Source organism: Hibiscus syriacus, unplaced genomic scaffold (assembly GCF_006381635.1).
Source record: "Hibiscus syriacus cultivar Baekdansim isolate YM2019G1 unplaced genomic scaffold, ASM638163v2 tig00112000_pilon, whole genome shotgun sequence".
Taxonomy (NCBI): Eukaryota; Viridiplantae; Streptophyta; class Magnoliopsida; order Malvales; family Malvaceae; genus Hibiscus; species Hibiscus syriacus.
The window spans coordinates 1,490,554-1,510,434 of NW_024063235.1; the positions used below are offsets into that span (position 1 = coordinate 1,490,554).

The following is a 19,881-nucleotide window of genomic DNA, read 5'->3' on the forward strand; positions in this document are numbered from 1 at the left end:
TCCCCAAATAGCTCCAAAACATCCCCAATGGCTAGATACGACTTCAAACACATTCCAAGCTATAAATACAAGCTGAGGACACTTGAAGAAGCAAGAGAACACATATCCAAGCAATCAAACACAAGAGAAGAAGTCTTTCATTCTTATTTTCATTCTCTCTTGCAAATATTTGTTCTTGTGAGCTTAATTCTTGTAAACACCTACCTTTGAGAGGTTTATTTGTTTATTTCTTTTATCCTTTTGTAAAGGGGAAAGGTTATAGCTAAGCCCGTGTAAAATCTAGGGAAAGGTTCTAGTTTATCCCATGAAAAACTAGGGAGTTGTAAAGGTTATATCTTTGTCCTTGAAAAAGAAAGAACAAATTAGTGAATTTATTGGAAAATCCTTGATGAGGAGCTAAGGTAGTGAATGTAGACTTGTTTGAGAAGTCGAACCACTATAAATCGCTGTGCAATTCTCTATCTTTAAATCTTCTTACTCCCTAAACATAAAAACCGACCAGACCCCTCTTGGCGAACCCTTTCGGTTGTCAATTCAAGCTTCCGCAAATCCTAACAGAAGAAACTTGGCACCAGCAAAGCCTTTGCTCTATAACAAATCACCAATATATTTCCTTTAACTCAACACAATATTACATGCCTCATAAAAAACCTCAACCCCAAAAAATAGCTCAAAGATCCAAGATCTTTCAATGAAAATTGTTTGTTCAACTTGTTAATAACAAGCTGCACTTCATCAGGTTTATTTCAAGTGAGAATAATATCGTCAACATACACTAACAAATATATAACACTAGTAGCTAACTTGTAAACATAAAGATATAAATCAGATTTTGCTAAAACAAAACCCTCAGACTCCAAATACATGCAGAGTCGCTTAAACAATGTTATCATCACCTTGCTCGTAACCTGGCGGCTGAATCATATACACTTCCTCAGTAAGAATCCCATTTAAAAAGGCGTTATTAATATCAACTTGTCGTAACGTCCAACCACGAGTCAAAGCAAGTGAAAGAATAACTCGTACTGTGGAAGGCTTAACTATAGGACTGAAAACTTCATGAAAATCAACACCAGGTTGCTGAATAAAGCCCTTTTCTACAAGACGAGCTTTATACCTCGCTACGGAGGCATCATCATTTTGCTTCACCTTAAACAGCCACTTGCAAGCAACTGCTCACCTATTAGCAGGAAGAGGAACAAGCAACCAGGTTTTGTTTTTAACCAATGCATCATATTCTTCTTGCGCAGCAGTCTTCTAATGAGGATACATTAAAACCTCATTTATATTGCGAGGCTCTTGATTAGAACTCGAAACCTGAAATAATTTTGGTTTCCAAATCCCTCGTTTACTTTTGGTAATCATATGATGAACATTAAGATTTGAATCATTAGAAATAGGTACATTGTCCATTGAAGCAGCTAGCTCATGCATGACCTCACGTGAACATGACTCTCTGTTAACTCTAGGCAAAATCACCTCATTCTCTTTTGATACAGTAGGCATTATGTTCAATGAAATCACATCACTTCCAGAACCATGTTCCTCCTCTTTCATGAAAACTTAATTTACATCATTAATCAACTCATTAATACCAGTAGTAGTCAACCCTTGATCAGTTATAACATTAGGGTTAGGTAAAACTACATGTTCATTAACATTACAAGAATCTTGAACTGAAGTCATATGCTCAACATTAACACCTCTATCAACTGGAGACGGATCTTGTGAAACAACAATCACTCTATTGGAAACTTTATGAGCATTACCATGTTTATCAACAACCTTGCAAACACTATAGGGGAACATTGTCTCATAAAAAATTACATGACGAGATACAAATATTCGACCATTCTTATCCAAGCATTTATAACCCTTATGAGATGAATTGTACCCAAGAAAAATACATTGCCGAGATCAAAACTCCAGCTTGTGCCTATTAAAAGGCCTTAGAAATGAAAAGCAAGCACAACCAAACACCCTCAAACCAGAATAATTAGGTGATGTTTGATAAAGTATCTCAAAAGGAGACTTACCAGTTAGAACATCAGTTGGTAATCGATTTATTATATAAACATCTGTTGTAAAAACATGGCTCCAAAATTTCAGAGGCAAATTTGCTTGAGCCAACAAAGTTAGTCCCATTTCAACTACATGTATATGTTTTCGCTCAACCTTTCCATTTTGTTATGATGTATTTGGACATGAAATTCAATGTTGAATCCCAAGAGTAAGAAACCACACATGAAGTGCCTGATATTCACCACCACCATCACTTTTCACAACCTTTATTTTCTGTCCAAACTGAAATTCAACCATTTTATAAAAATTAACAAAACATTGCCCCACTTCAAATTTACGCTTAAGTAAATAGAGTTAAGTATGTCTGCTAAACACGTCAATAAAGGACACATAATACATAACCATCAGAAAAATTAAAAGGTGTTGGTCCTCATACATCCGAGACAACTAATTGGAAAGGAGTTGTATATTCAGTCAATGAATTACAAAATGGTAGCTTATGAGCTTTGCCTTGCAAACAAGCAGTACAAAGTTGAGATAGATTATTGGCATCAGAAAACACATTACATGATTTCATAACAGCCTTCACAGTCTTAACATAAGAATGACATAAACATATATGCCAAATATCCAAAAGAGCTTGTGATTTTGACACATTATTCACAAGACATCGAGGTTCCTTTTCAACACAAGGAAGCAAATGGTACAACCCTTCATCCGTGAGCTTCCTAGCAACAAAATGGTCCGAGTCTTAGCATCCTTCACAAAACATTAAAATGGATGAAACTCAAGAAATACATTATTATCACGTGTAAACTGAGAGACAGACAACAACTTCTTCTTAATATCAAGAACATGAAGCATATTTTGTAAGATCAAAGGCTTGAAACTAAGTAAGGCCATTTCGAACAGAATATATCAGTACTGTAAGACCAATACCAATATTGTTATTCTCCAGTGATAAATTTTCTTAAGTTATTGAAGGAGTACCGATACTCAAAGGGAAAGAATCGATACTGGGACATTTTTTAAAACATCGAATCCAAATTTGGTATCGATACTCATGGGAGTAACGATACCTAGGGTAGAGTATCGATACTCCTATAGGGAGTATAGATACAGAAGAAATTTTCATAACATCGAATAAAAAATTGGTATCGATACCCTGGTTAGTATCGGTACCCTAGCTTAGAAGTATTGATACTAGTTGAGAGGTATCAATATTGTTCCCTTCTTCATCGATTGCACTTAGAGTGGAGTATAGATACCTAAAGATATATATCAATATTAATGGAACAGTACCGATACGGAATGGCCAGTATCGGTACCATTGTACATTTTGGGTCATAAATTTTTAAAGGATTATAAAGGGCAAATAAGGTTCCCAAGAAATCTTTCATTGCTCTCAAATAAGACTACAAGTGAAAACAATAATAATGTTAATTACACTTAGAATCGAGATCAATTAGGGTAACATAAGACTAGCCTTGATTGATGCATGGGAAACGATCAGGATACTCGAGTTCTCTTATTAAAGATAGTGATTTCGATGAATATATTCAGTACAGATATCCTTAGGTAGTGTGTGAGGCACTTTAAACTGACTAACTAGGGCGCGAGGTCTGATACCTGCGAGGGGTGGGTTAGTCGAGGGTGTTATGTCCAATGTAGAGATTTCGGGCCACATTCTTGGTAGACTAGAGGGGTGTGTGAGATCTGAGACTCAAAACCCTTAGTCGCATCATGATGTCTACCCTAGAGTAGAGAGTGGGTATACGAGCATACTCATTGATGCATGAGATCTGATAGCTTAAACATATTTTTGATGCAATTTTAGTATAATTTAGTTGTTAGTGTGACACTGGGCTAGTTAGCTTAGTGTTTGGAATTTGTTTCCTTATGCATATTAGGTGAAGAGCAGTAGATGAGCATTTTGATCAACAGTGATCTGGAAAGATTCAGAGCAGAGTACGTCTCGAGTTCTTTAGAGGGCATGCATATTCTGAAATCCTTATTTTGTATATTGTAACCATGTTTTGTATAATCGAGTCGTAATTCATCTTAAATTTGATGGTCTAGATATTTTGAACTGATATTTAAGGAGCTCCCGATGTAAACTGATTTATATAAATGTTATTGTTTATTTTATTATAAGTAATTACAATTGAATGTTTTTTATTGAACAAGTTTAAGAAAAAAATTTGTTAGCCACTCTGGTGGTTCTGTGTGACACTCTTATCGGTCGACTGTGTGTCGTATTGGTGTAGGGTGTTACACTTTAGACTGTGTTTCCAGGTTATCCAATCTCTTTTCCTTTTTCTCCCACCATTTAGAAGGCTTGGAGTCATCCTTCAAACCTTCCATTTGGCTTTGTATATCATCTACCTTCTGTTGAATAACAACTAGGCTTATGTTATCTACCATTGGTTACTTTTACTGGGTTTACCCAATTTTTTTGTTGCCAGAATCAGACTCTGATTACTAATTTGTCACAAATTGGGGGTGAATTAAGATAAGATTTCAGAGTTTTTAGAATTAGAGAGATTTTAGGAAGAAAAATATGCAATTTCATTCAAAAGATAAGAATTCCTAGTTCAAGGTACAAGTTTTATCTTTGTGCAAGGTACCACCAAAAAGCCAGCTAAACAATTGTACTATTCTCTACTAACTGGACTTTACCCTTACAGGTCTGGATCATATGCTCATTTGTTGGGTCTTCCTCATGCATGAATCGAATTATAGCCGCCCCATTCTCCTGAATCCACTTACTGTTGCAGAATACTGATTACTCGCTTGGGCCACTTTTGTCTGACCCATCAAGATCCCATTTGACTTGTCGTTGACTCCCTTCCTTTCCTCTCCAATTCCCAAATGTTGAGAAATCCCTTACACTTTCTGCGCATTATTCAATTGTTTGCCCAATCCATCATTCTCGAATCCTAATCCAACATCCATCATGACATTATAATAACATTCAAAGACTTCGATAGTTATTAATTATTATAATAAAGTCATAAAAAGTTTAGATAACTTTTTATTTTTGAGATATAAATAAATTAAAATTACATGAATTAAAAAAAAAAAATTCACAAATTAAGATAATTTAAATGAAACTGTACATATAATATATTTAATAGTATTTTTATTTAAACTATATATTGAAAAAATTAAAAATACCATAATTTTGTGTTGAGTGTTTGAATAAGATAATTTTTCTAAATCCATATATATATATCCATATATATATATATATTGAAGATCTACGTGCTAGAAAGAAACTAAAGGCATATTGTCATCGTTTTTGTCCTAAAACAATATCACCAAGTTTTAAAAGTGAATTTTTAAAAATTGTTAATAAATACCAACACACTCAAAATTAAAGGTAAACAGCAAAGTTTTTTAAGATAAAAATGAAGACTTTATACTTTCTTAGATTTTTACCTTTTCCCTGGTCTCTTTGAGTATGCATGCGTATATGTGCATGTAGACATGCTGGGATTGATTTAAATATGACAAATGTCCATATAATATTTAGAAATTTAAAATTTAATTTCATACTTTAATTTCGAAATCTCGGTCTTTTACTATTTTTTTTATTTGAAAATTTAAATAAAAAAATAGTATAGGAATTGATAACATTAAAGTAAAAGAACCTGATTTAAATGCATAAATTCAAACACTGCTCTCTCTTATTAGATAAAAACCAATTGTGCAGGCCTATGTTCTAATGTATGCCCTTCTAACTTCAAATGATAACTTTTCTTCCCATGAAAAACAAACAAATCAGCCGTTCACTGAGATTTCGAATAACTATCTCGAGTTAAGTTGATTGACAGCAATACCACAGTTTTACATGATAAATTACTATCTTGCTTCTCCTAAACGCTTATTTTTTTCTAATGATTAAGCAACCAAGTGAAGGAGCAATGAGAAATGTATTCAATGTCAAAATCTAAATTTCTAACATAACCATCACGCCATTGGCTACGCCTATTGCTGACTAATTTAGCATATCTGGGACCCCTCAGAAAACATACCATCATCATCACCAATTCTCGGCTTCTTCTTGTTCTTTTATCACTTCAGTGTCTGCCTGCTTGGTTTTACTTCAGTCAATCCTCGTATTTACCACAGTGGCAATATATCTTTACGTGCTCCAATCTTCATCACTGCCATTAGTATCCTGAATAGGGTCCATAAGAATAAATCAGTATAACGAATAATCAGACATGCCGTTTCTTGAAAATATACCATGGGCGGGCAGTGGAGAAAGTTTTTCTTTTATGAGTATTTTTTTTTTGATAAGAATAGAAGGCTCATTAAAAACCTCCCTCATAGTTGCCTCTTGCAAAGAGACAACTAGCAGAAGGAGGAAAAGAGTGCCTAAATTTATTAATAACCCAAAATTACATAAGATTCCAAACAATACTTAAAATTACCTAACATAGAATCATAACCAAAATAATACACCATAACCACTACTCATAAGAACAACCTCCTCACTCACTAACCAAATCCTGACTTAGCTAGACAATCAGCTTCCACATTAGTACATCTGCTGATATGCTTAATTATAACATTAGACTGCACAACTGTCTTCAGAATTTCTGTAATCAGATCAACAAGGTGAACCGGGCAAAGTTCCGGGCTGTTGATCCACTTCACAGCAAGAAACGAGTCACTTTCCAAAATCAGAAATCCTTTGTCCCTCCAAACTGACTCAAAAAACACTTCTAACCCCACTTTGATAGCAAATATCTCAGCAAGAATAGGAGAAGAAGGTCCTAGTGCTCTAGAAAGAGAAACCAACTTGTTCTTAACGGCATCTTTAAGAACTCCACCAATACCACTTCTTCTCCAATCAAAATTAACAGCCCCATCAACATTCATCTTAAAATAACCTGTAGGAGGAGGGCACCATTTTACTCTTTTATGAGTATTTACTTCCTATGTTATATAGACTCGACGATGAGTGTTAGATAAGGGAACGATATGCATCATATACAGGTCCACTCAGTTTTACATATATTGAAAGGATCCTACCCCTAAACCCATGTCCAAATATGAGTCGGGTATTAGTATGCAAGGAAGTTAAGAATTCGGATAACATACTTTATTTTGTGCAATTATCGTCAAAACTGAAAAAACTATATAAATGTTGACAAAAAAGTCTCACCTCCGATGTGCAAGAGATTTCTTCAATGTCATCTTCAACCTGCAAAGTTAGGTTTCCAGTATTAACAACATTGAAGCGAAAGAAACTTAACTTTTGTACTTATTTTATCCATGGGAGAAGTAAGCTGATTCAATCAACTAAGCACAAATTTGTTTCAAGAATTCTCAATGCAGTAAGGTGAGAAAGGCATTGCAAAAGATCACACGCACAATCTTTGCTAGATAAAATATGGAAGTATTTCAACAGAAATAGGTCCTTATCAATGCTACAAGAAAAGAGTAAGAGAAGGCAAGATCAGAAGAACACAAAGGAATAAATGGTTCGACCATAGTAGCCAACATTCATAGGAAAAAGGCTTAAAAGACTACTTTTTTTTAAGGTAAGACTACACTGTTGATATTCCAAAATTGTATATAATTTTGTAGGCTTATCTGACAAATAAGTACCTATAGTATATCACCTTTTACATTTAAGTACCTAAAGTATTTTTTGGATCAAAATAAGTATCTAAATTTATCTTTTTCTTCAAAATAGGTACCTAAAGTATTCAATTTGTTCATCTAAGCACCTAAAATATTCTTTAATTAATGTCACATGTAAACGTTTTTAGAACTTAGATGAAAAAACTTAAAACTTTAGGTACTTATTTTGACCAAAAATACTTTAGGTACCTATTTTGACCAAAAAGATAAATTTAAGACTTTAAGTACTTTTTTTGATAGAAAGTTGGCCTCATTAAAAAACCCCTTGAAACCCTCCATGTTATAACAGTAACATGAAGGATCTAGGAAGGGGGAAAAGAGTGCCAACAATATTATTAGAAGAACAATAGAACAGAGACAGTCCCTACAAAGGCATACCCTTTACAGACTGCTAATACTCCAAACGAAATACATAAAACTTAATTCAAAACACCTAACAACACAGGAAAACAAATTCCTGAAACTCAACACAACCAACATAAAACAAGAAATCACCCTATCCCGTCTTTAGCTAATTTGTCAGTTTCCCAATTAGCCGCCCTCAAAATGTGCCTGATGATAATATCCTTTCCTTCCAATAGCGAGACTATCTCCTTAACCAAGGATTGAAACATAGGGGTGCATAAACCCGGATTCTTGATCCACTTCAGAGCATTACATGAATCAGATTCTAAAATAAACCTCTGATTAGGAACAGCACCTAAGTCTTCCATAAGACAAAGTCCCCTCTTAATTGCCAATAACTCAGCCATGATAGGAGGACCACTCCCAATACTTTCAGAGAACCACTTTCAGAGAAAAAAACACTTTAAGTACTTATTTTGACCCAAAAATACTTTAGGTACTTTGATGAAAAAAATAATATACTTAAAGTACTTATTTATTACGTAAACCAAGTTTGTACAAGAGCGTCCGGTATGTACAGAATATTCCAACCAAATTTGGAAAAAAATAAAGCAAACTTTAGTATCGGAATTCCATAAAAATATCGTACTATGATCATATCATAATCTATAATATCTCTAACTACATTAATTATATTAACAAGTTTATTTCTCATATGCATAACTTGGAAAAGAACTTGTGTTTTCTTCGTTCCTATCCTTTGGAGAATCAGCAATTCCTGATTTATGCCAAAAACACCTCTCTTATTACTATGCCTTATATCCTTGATCAAATTAAAATTACCAAGCAATCCTCTACATAATTTCATAAACTTTACACATCTTGTTCTCTATATATGTTGGCGCAAGTCATAGTAAAAATAACGATGAGATTACAAATACTTTCATCAGTAAGAATCCATTTATGGCTGCTTGGGTGGGGAAATCTCATGGAAAAGAACATATGTGTAATTTTAATTTGACAAATTTGGAAATCATCAACATCAATGGATTGATATTCTAGGTCCCTAAGTTATTATAAATTACTTCAACTTCAAAACCAAACATGACCTGTCAGTAGGCACAAGTAAATCGTAGTGTCTGACAAGGTTAGTGAATTTCTATCATATTTGAGGGGCAACATAAAAAAATGAAATTTGATAATATGTTTGAGATCGGGAATGCTTATAACACCACTATCGTAGTACAAGGTTGAGTTAATGCAAAAAGAGATTATTACTTAATAAGAAACACCGAAATTTTGAAATACGAACATGATACTTCAGATTCTTTCTTCCTTCTTTTGATTCCTGTTCCAGCAATTTCAAAAAAAAAACACACTCCATCAAATTCTTAACTTAGAAAGAAAATAACAAAGTCGATTGAAAGTCAAAAGAGATAATCTGGCACAGTGAATAAGTTCAGAAACCATAATAATATGCAAACTTGAAGCTAATTTTTGTGAGACTATATAATTTTGGCACAACAATTGATTCATATGTTGTTCCCACTCTTCAGTTTTCTTGAAGTTACTGTATCCAAGTATCCAACACTCATGTCTAACGCATGCTCAAACATGGATATAAGAATATTGTAGGAATTATAGATATGAGCTGTCAAGAGATTCTGTAATTATTTTCTGTTTTTCAAATCCCTTATTTCAAGGGATTACATCTCCTAGGATTAGTATCTTTCCTAACTTAGAGTTTCCTAGTTTAGAGGCATAATTTGTATATAAATATGTAATATGTTTCTTTTGAAAGTATGCAAGAATAAAATAACAGACTTGACTGTTTCCTACAGTTTGTTTTCTACTATACAGTCTGTTTTCTTTCTATAGTCTGATTTCTACATGGTATCAGGTTAGAGCGATCAATCCAATTTCCGCTTCTCTTTAAATCAATTCATGTTTAACTCTATTTTTTTTCATGGCTAATCGGGATCCCTCAGCATCCGAAATCACTTCCCAGACCAGCCCATCTCAATCTGTTTTTTCAGATTTCATATTTTTAGTGCAACAGAGGCAAAATCGCCTCTGGTGTGAACATTGTAAGAAACCAGGCCATATGATAGACCAATGTTGGAAGCTGCACGGAAAACCAGTTGACTGGCAGCCCACACGGTCCAGGTTTAAAAAGGAGGCCCATATTCCCTCTCAAGATGATTCCTCAAGCAGTTTTAGCAAGAAACAGATAGAGTAGCTGCAGTAGATTTTGAGCAGCATGACAACCAAGCCTACCAATGTGACTTATAGTGCTATTGATGGAAATAATCCATATGCTTTCTCGGTAAAATGGATAATAGACTCGGGTGCATCAGATCATATGACAGGAAATATTATTCTCTTGGAGGAATATAATGAAAGCAGCTTATCAGCTTCTATAAAAATAGCATATGGCTCTCTCACTACAGTCAAAGGGAGTGGTTCTGTTACATTAAACAAAAATCTAATACTTAATAATGTTCTCTATGTTCCTAGACTTGCATGCAATCTACTATCAGTCAACAAATTAATTAAAGATTCTGGTTGTAATGTTGTGTTTGGTACTGGTGGTTGCATTTTTCAGGCACAGAACTCGAAGAGGGTGATTGGCAGTGCTAGGCTGGGCAAAGGATTGTACACCCTTGGAGGTAAAACATCTCATAATCATTTCTTATCCAGTGCTCTTAGGAAACCAATTTTATCTTCTTATCTCAATACCGATAAAATTATGTTATGGCACTCTAGATTAGGTCATCCTAATTTTTACTCTCTTTCCAAAATGTTACCAAACTTATTTATAAATAAAGATTCATCCGTGTTTTCCTGTGAAATTTGTCAAATAGCCAAACACAACATAAAACCATATATTGCAGCCAAATTTGAACCAACAACACCTTTTTCCATCATCTATAGTGACATTTGGGGCCCTTCTCCTGTCAAAAGTATTTCTGGTATAAGTGGTTTGTGTCTTTTATAGATGATTACTCTAGGACAACATGGGTATTCTTAATGAGAGAAAATTCTAAGGTTGAGTCTCTTTTTAAAAGTTTTTATCAAAATGTTGAAACCCAATTTGACACAAAAATAAAAATTCTAAGAAGTGACAATGGGAGTGAGTAATTGAATAAAACTCTTGGGTATTTCTTTAAGGAAAAAGGCATTGTTCACCTTACATCTTGTGTCAACACACCTCAACAAAACGAGGTAGCAGAAAGGAAAATTAGACATCTTCTAGAGGTTACTAGGTCTCTTCTGGTTGCTGCTAATGCTCCTAAGTATCTTTGGGGGGAAGCTCTTCTTACAGCCACGTACCTCATCAATAGAATGCCAAGTAAGACTTAAGATTTCAAAATTCCTACTAAGGTTTTGTTTCAAATTTTTCCCCATTTTAAACATTTAAACTCAAGTCTTTCTCCTCAGGTGTTTGGGTGTACAGCCTTTGTTCATATCCACAACAGAGGGAAATTAGATCCTAGATCCATAAAGTGTGTGTTCTTGGGCTATTCTTCGAGTCAGAAGGGTTACAAGTGTTACTCACCTTCCACAAAAAAGACATATGTCTCCTTTGATGTTACATTTTTTGAAAACCAATATTATTTTTCGGGAACAAAAATTCAGGGAGAGAGTTATAAGGAATTTCAGCCTGTTCAAACCAATATTTCTTTATAGCTTATCCTTTCTTTACCTATTAGTGTCTCTCCAAAGCCGGCTAGCACTGTCCTAGTTCCTAGTGAGGGTGATGGGAATAACCTAAATAACTCTGATGAATTACCTTTCTTCTTACCTCAGAACTCTAGTCCGTGCAAAACCCCTTCCACCACTATAAAAAATGCACCTAACAATGACCCTGAAACCATAACTCCCCATCCGAAACAACTCAGTGTTTACTCAAGAAGAAGGAAAGATGTTGAAGAAATCAGTCAACCTAGCATTCGCCAAGAACCAGATTCGGATCATGTTGCCTCTGAAAGCCAAAAACCAGATTTGGATCCTGTTGCATCTGAAACAGAAGGTAATGATGGTTACCAAGAGGCTACTACTGTTGATCTTGATGACTTTCCTATTGCTATTAGGAAGGGGGTAAGAAAATGCACTGCTCATCCCATAAATAAGTATGTTGCATATGGGAAATTACAGCTTAATTTCAGAGCTTTCACTGTCAGCATTAACAGTGTGAAAATCCCAAGAAATGTGACAGAAACATTTCAATCTCCTGAGTGGAAAAAGGGTGTGGAAGAGGAGATAAAAGCGTTGTAAAAGAATAAGACATGGAGTTTGACAGATTTGCCAGAAGGGAAGAGAGATGTTGGATGTAGGTGGATATTCACAGTCAAATATCATTCGGATGGGAGTGTGGAAAGATACAAGGCAAGGCTGGTTGCTAAAGGTTTTTCTCAGTCCTATGGCATCGACTACCAGGAAACTTTTACACCGGTTGCAAAATTGATACCATCAGAATATTGTTATCAGTAGCTGATAACATGGACTGAAAATTGTATCAACTAGACATAAAGAATGTTTTTCTGAATGGGAACCTTGAAGAAGAGGTATACATGGAGGTCCCTCCGGATTAGAAGGAAAGGTCGCTAAGAAAACTGTGTGCAAGCTCAATAAATCCTTATATGGCTTAAAACAATCTCCCAGGGCTTGGTTTAATCGATTTGCTAAGGCTATGACACATAATGGTTTCAAACAAAGCCAAGCGGATCACACATTATTCAAAAAAATTACACCGAGTGGTAAGATAACCCTCCTAATTGTCTATGTAGATGATGTGTGTAGACACTCATTTTCTTAAAAGATAGAACTAGCAAGAGTTTCTCTCCTAGGAGGACTCTTCCCTCACCATATCTTTTAAAGCAACAACCACACCAACAAACGTGCAACAACCGAGCAAGGAGTCTAGTTGCATTAGGATTCTAAAAATAGTTAGCTTTTTTCACTATAAATACATGTAATCCTCCCCATTTATAACACACGATTTACATAAAAAATACAGAAGAAAACACGGAAAATACAAAGGCAAAGCTATTGTAAACGATTCGAAAAGGAAATAAAAGGTAGCATCTTTTTTACTTTTAATTCGGTCTATTACATTTACGTTTTAATTATTATTATTTTATTTATTTAACTTTATTTATACGTGTATTTCCCTTGTTACTCATTTTATTTAATTGTTTTATTATTTTTCTTTTCTTTTTTTTCATGTAATATTTTTTACATTTTATGTATTTTTTTTACTTTAGTATATATTTTTATTTTTTTAGATTATATATATATACATATATTATTTTTTATTATCAGTTTTATTAATTTATATATATATATATATACTATTTTTTATTTTTTATTTTTATATATATATATTTATTATTTTTACTTTTTTATTATTATTATTTATTTATTTATTTATTTATTTTATATATAGTTTTTCTTCTTTTTCTTTATTTTTTATTTTACTTACTATTCTATCTTCACTTTCTTTATATTATATTATCCTTTATTTAATTTGTTTTTTCTTCATTTTAATTTTATTTATTTATTTCTTACCTTTTTATATAACATAATTTTTTGACCTTCTTAAGATCACACATTTAAAACTATCTAAGGTAAGTAATTGTGATCGTATTTTTACCTTTTAATTTTAAATTACAATTTTCTTAATTTAAGACAACCGGCAAATTAATTGGTACCGAAAGGGTAGTTCAAGAGTGCTAATCCTTCCTTGACCATAACCGACTCCCGAACCCGACACATTTCTAATAAAAACGCAGATCAGGTAAGATGGTGTCCAACCCACCTAAATTCGTTTTAAAGTGATCGGTGGCGACTCCCAACCCAATTATTTCAAGTCGAAGCCCAATTCGGGGCTCAACCGAAAGACGATTACGACAGCTTGGTGACTCCATTGGGGACAGGTAAGTGAGTCAGGTCGAAATTAATTTTTGGTTGTCTTTTTTAGCAAAAATTACAAGTTTAAATTTTAATTTATTTATTCAATTCTAATTATTTATATTATATTATTTTTTTCAAGTAAATAGTTATATTGACGTTTTTTCAATGATTTCAGATTTTTGAAAAAGTTTCCATCTCTGACTCTATACCCGAACTCCGAACCCTTTTAAGTGGGGTGAAAGCGACGTCTTCGTGTGAATTTATTCACCGTATGAGCCTAGAAAGTAACCTTTGGGATTCATATACCTTATGTCTTCGTGTGAATTTATTCTCCGTATGGACATAAGGGACTGTTTCATCTCGAGTTTAACTTAGTCCACATAAGTTTGTAATGGACTTAGGACTAAGGGTCTGGTAAACCCAAGGGGGCACCGGCAAGGAGAACTCGGGTACATGTTTTAGAACCAAAACCGAGAGAATACAGGGAATTAGAACCCACCCTAAAGCCTCATTTCAAACCCTAGACTACTTTGTTTCCTGCTTTACTTTCTGTTCAAAACATGTGAACTAGACAAATATATTGTTAGGATTTGTTTGACATTAGCATGCGGGATAGAGATCATGTCCTAATAGGAATAATAAGCGTGTGGGGTAGATATCATGTGGGGTAGGACTTTTATTTTTCATGATTATTTTTTATTATTTTTACCTCACTAACTCTTTATTTTTTCTCTTTCATTTTATTTTCATCACTCGCATCATTTAAAAGAGGTGTTGATCCACTAAAAACGTGTTTGTTAAACATGTATTATCTTCATTAATGGACAAAGTGATTGTAATACAAGAGATGAAAATGCAGAGGACATTCTACAAAGAGACTATGTGTCACATTTAATCCAAAAGACGTGGTGCCCACAATCCGAGTTCACACCAAGCATATCAAAAATCAACTTTGGGTTGGCAAAAGTTGAAGGGGCAAGATGAAGGTTGTTGATCTGGAGAGTCTTTTCAAAGACAACAAGAACAAGATGACAAAGCGATAGTTGAAATTGGAGGTCATTGCTGACGAATTCAAGAAACATGCAAATAAACTTCAGATAGCTCTTATCGATAGAGGGCTCCAATGGTGTTACCATTAGAGAACATGCTCAGCAAAGGATGAAATCCAGAGATGCAATCATTCGATATTTCTGGGAACAAGTACAGAGAGCAGATCGTCACTTGTACGGTTTAACCAGAGAAGATGGAGTTGTTCGAAAGGTTATTCAACCGGTGAAAGACAAAAGCAAAAGACTAGTCAACCTGTCAGGATGTTTATTGTCTCTTAAAAGATAAAACACTTTTGTCCCAATAAATGTTATTTATAATAACATATATGTTTTTGGATCAATGCCTCGAATATTTCATGCATTTTTGCATTTTGCATTTACATTTCGTTTTTTAAGCATTTTCATAAACATAAAATTTCTTCATGGAGAATTCGATGAAGTGGTTTTAACCACATGACACCACATGGAAGCAAGATTGTAACATCAAAAGAAAAAAAATGAAATCACAACGAATGAGCCCGATCAGCTGGTTGTACGACTAAGCCTGCCAGGATGATCTGAGAAAAGAGTCAACATATCCTAAGGGTTATGATGTTGAAGCTGTTTGCAGTTGCCACATAGGATGCTCCATACATTCCTTTGAGAACTATAAGGCGCTGAAGCGCGAGATCCAAAACTTGATGGATTCAAGGGAATGGACAGCCGAAGAAGGGGACATTGCATATATCATTTGCACTTAGAAGATTGTTTTGTTTGAACACGTCTTTGATCTTTCATGTTTGCTTAATCTTTTAAACGAATGAATTTATGCTACTTTCTAAGGTGGAGCAATTGAACAAATTTTAATCTTTAGTTCTTCGAATATTAAATGAATTAAGGATTCTTTTAATTCTTCAAGAATTATAGATTTTTGACATATGTCAAGATTATACCTTTCTTATCTTGTCTCAAGCCCCAAAATTAAATACCTTGATTCTTTACCCAAAATAACTCATGGTCATTACCAAAAAGACTAAATTTTGACATTACCTCCCTTTGAAACTTTTGAACATTGTCTTTATCTTTTGATACACTCATACCTTTCTTTGAGTCAAATAAAGTCACACTATTATCTTTTTAGACCCAAAATTGACATTTTTATGCCATTAAAACCCAAGGCATTGAGTTGTTCATTTGAACATGAGCCTTCTTCTAAGACACAACTTGGTACATCTCGTAGGGAGCATGAACATTGAGACATGTTGGGGGCAAGAAACAGAAAGAAGAATTCACTCGGAATAATTATACCATGCATTAATTGCACTGTTTTCATGTGAATAAAAATAAATCCTGAAAATCTATCCCCCTGGGGATACCTCTTCTGTGAGGACTTCCATGTATGAAATGATGAACGACTTTCTTTCTTCATCCCTTCACAACAGGAGAAAATGTGTATCACTTGTGTCCTCTTTTGAGCCTATAGTATTTTTCTTCTGATTCAACCCTAACCAAAGAGCACCCTCCACACTGGGGGGCAAGGTGGAGAAAATCTGCTCGCATGAGTAAAGATATTGATTCAAATGAGATACCGAAAGGTGAACCAAATGCCAGGTGCGAAGATTCAATCAAAACAAAAAGAAAAAAAAAGAGAAAAAAGCAAAGAGAAAAAACAAAGAAAAAAAACAAAGAAAAATTGAAGAAAAAAGAAAAACAAGATGCATATGCAAAGGTTCTCTCGATTCAAACGACGCATCGAGATTCAAACTATGAGATTGATCAAGCACAATCATTTCTAAATCACTGAACCACTTCACTCGAAGATCATAGAGCATCAAATGAGATTGATCAAGCACAATCATTTCTGAATCACTGAATCACTCCACTCGAAGATCATAGAAAATCAAGAGAAACACATACGAGCAGATTCAAATTGAGCAAGATATCTCTTTCTTTCATAACCATGAACCATGACCTACGTTACGTGCCTTAAAAGTTCTTTCTAATCATACATGAATTTCTAAACAGAAAAGACTATCTTCAGATTTCATCCTGCCCATCAAGACTAATCGTTATTTGCAAAAAATAGTGTAATTAATGCATGATAGAGAAAAATAACAAAAGGGGGTTCAAGATGTAAATTACAAATGACGTCTTGAAACTAAAGGAATATTCAAGTTGAAAACCTGAAAAGGTGGCTCGAAAACAAAAATTGGGCAACTGAGGCGATCGCACGAATTCCTTGATAAGGCATCGCACAATCCGAGCTTAACCATAAAAGCTGGGAATCAGAGAACACTTCCAATAGAGGAGCATGGAAGATACTCCATCAAACCTTTGAGCGTCAAATAAACAAAAATGTCAAACCTTTGACCAAACACAATAACCTGAGACATTTTTATCCTTTCCTTACTCAACCATTTCCCAAAAATAGATTTGATCTTGGCACGTGTCAAATGGCTATAATTTATTGAAGGATTAACAATGTAATTAATTTTTTGATATCCAATGAACTCTAGTTTTATGATTTGTCTCAATTGTAAAACAGTGAAAGGGGTAATATTTTCAAAACTTTTGGTTAAACATTTTTCAAAACTCTTTTTTTGATATTTTCAGAACTTTGAAAATTAAAAAGAAAGAAAAACATTTTTTTTCAAAACAAGACAATCTCTCTAGAATGGATCTTGATAAATGACATGTGGCTCTCAAACACAAAACTCATGCTTAGAATCAATGCTGAAGCAAAAAATCAGGAACAATGAGGACATCTTTGAAGATTCAACATCAAATGTTGGGGCATTTTTTTAGATTTAACATAAAATGTTAGGGCATTTTTTGAGATTCAACATCGAATATTGGGGCATCTTTGGGAATTCAACATCTTGATGCAAATTATCAGACCTTTTGACACCTCAATCACACTATTGTCTGGCTGCAATCGAGGTTTTTTAAGCAGAGAAGGTATGGGTTAGCCGTGCCTTAGTAGCAAGAAGCCTTTTTTCCGTCAGCATAACTTAAGTCGAGAAAAGCTATCTATCAGCGAAGACTTTTCGAGTTCAGTTTTCATTCAGCTCGAGGGCATATCAACCACATTGTGGAGTCGAGAGATTATTTTCCAATCGAATTTTTAGCAAAGGTCTTTAAATCGAGAAGAATACCAAAGTGGACTACAACGAGAAGCCACATTCTGATTCAAATCATTTCAAGATGGACTCGACTTCGCGACGGAGGAGCCATCCACAATTCAATTCGACATTGAGTTATTCTTCAACTCCACTGAACGAAAATTTGTGTCTTTTTATCTGTCCTATTTTTCGTTCCACCAAAAAAGGACAAAGACGATAGTTGTAGACACCTATTTTCTTAAAAGATAGAACTAGCAAGAGTTTCTCTCCTATGAGGACTCTTCCACCACCATATCTTTTAAAGCAACAAAAACACCAACAAACGTGCAATAACCGAGCAATGAGTCTAGTTGCATTAGGATTCTATTGTTAATAGGATTTTAAAAATAGTTAGTTTTTTTCACTATAAATACATGTAATCCTCCCCATTTGTAACACACGATTTACATACAAAATACAGAGAAAAGCACGGAAAATACAAAGGCAAAGCTATTGTAAACGATTTGAAAAGGAAATAAAATGTAGCATCTTTTTTACTTTTGATTCGGTCTCTTACATTTACGTTTTAATTATTATTATTTTATTTATTTAATTTTATTTATACACACATTTCTCTTGTTACTCATTTTATTTAATTATTTTGTTATTTTTCCTTTCTTTTTTTCATGTAATATTTTTTTACATTTTATGCATTTTCTTTTTACTTTAGTATATATTTTTATTTTTTTAGATTATATATATTATTTTTTTATTATCAGTTTTATTAATTTATATATATATATTTACTATTTTTTATTTTTTATTTATTATATATATATATATATATTATTTTTACTTTTTATTATTATTTTATTAATTTGTTTTATTTATATATTTATATATTTATATATTTTTTCCTTTTTTCTTTATTTTTTTATTTTTATTTTACTTACTATTTTATCTTTACTTTCTTTATCTTATCTTTTATTTAATTTGTTTTTTCTTCATTTTAATTTAATTTATTTATGTATTTCTTATTTTTTTATCTAACATGGTTTTTTGACCGTCTTAAGACCACGCCTTTAAAACTATCTAAGGTAAGTAACTGTGATCGTATTTTTACCATTTAATTTTAAATTACAATTTTCTTAATTTAAGACAACCAGCAAATTAATTGGTACCGAAATTGTGGTTCAAGGGTGCTAATCCTTCCTTGATTGTAACCGACTCCCGAACTCGACACATTTCTGGTAAAAACACAGATCAGGTAAGATGGTGTCCAACCCACCTAAATTCATTTTAAAGTGGTCGGTGGGGACTTCAAACCCCATTATTTCAAATCAAAACTCAATTTGGGGCCCAACTGAAAGACGGTTACGACAATATGATTATAACTGACAGTGATATAAAAGAAATAGAAAAACTAAAGATGAATCTTGTAAAGGAGTTTGAAACCAAGGAGTTAGGGAGTATGAGGTATTTCCTAGGTATGGAAGTTGCAAGGTCCGAAGAAGGGCTGGTCATAAACCTGCGTAAGTATGTTTTGGATCTTCTTGCAGAAACAAGGATGCTTGATTGCAAACCAGTTGAAACTCCAATAGAGCCAGGCTTGAAATTTTACAAGAACCGGACTGGAAATCCAGTAAACAAAGAAACCTACCAAAGGTTAGTTGGGAAGTTGATCTACTTTGCAGTGACCAGGCCTGATATTGCATACTCAATGAGCATTGTCAGCCAACATATGAGTGATCCTCGAGAAGAACATTTGGAAGTTGTTAACAGAATTCTAAGGTTGTCAAAATAATAAAGAA

At 33.7% G+C, this 19,881-nt stretch overlaps 1 long non-coding RNA gene across 1 annotated transcript; it reads right to left on the minus strand.

The window, feature by feature from the left end:
- Positions 1-6,173: 6,173 nt before the first annotated feature.
- On the minus strand, positions 6,174-9,610 carry LOC120174130. Its single transcript, XR_005521130.1, has 3 exons — positions 9,345-9,610; positions 7,199-7,237; positions 6,174-6,205 (listed from the first exon to the last, which is right to left on the minus strand). It is a non-coding gene; the product is annotated as an uncharacterized LOC120174130 (long non-coding RNA).
- Between the last annotated feature and the right edge of the window lie 10,271 nt (positions 9,611-19,881).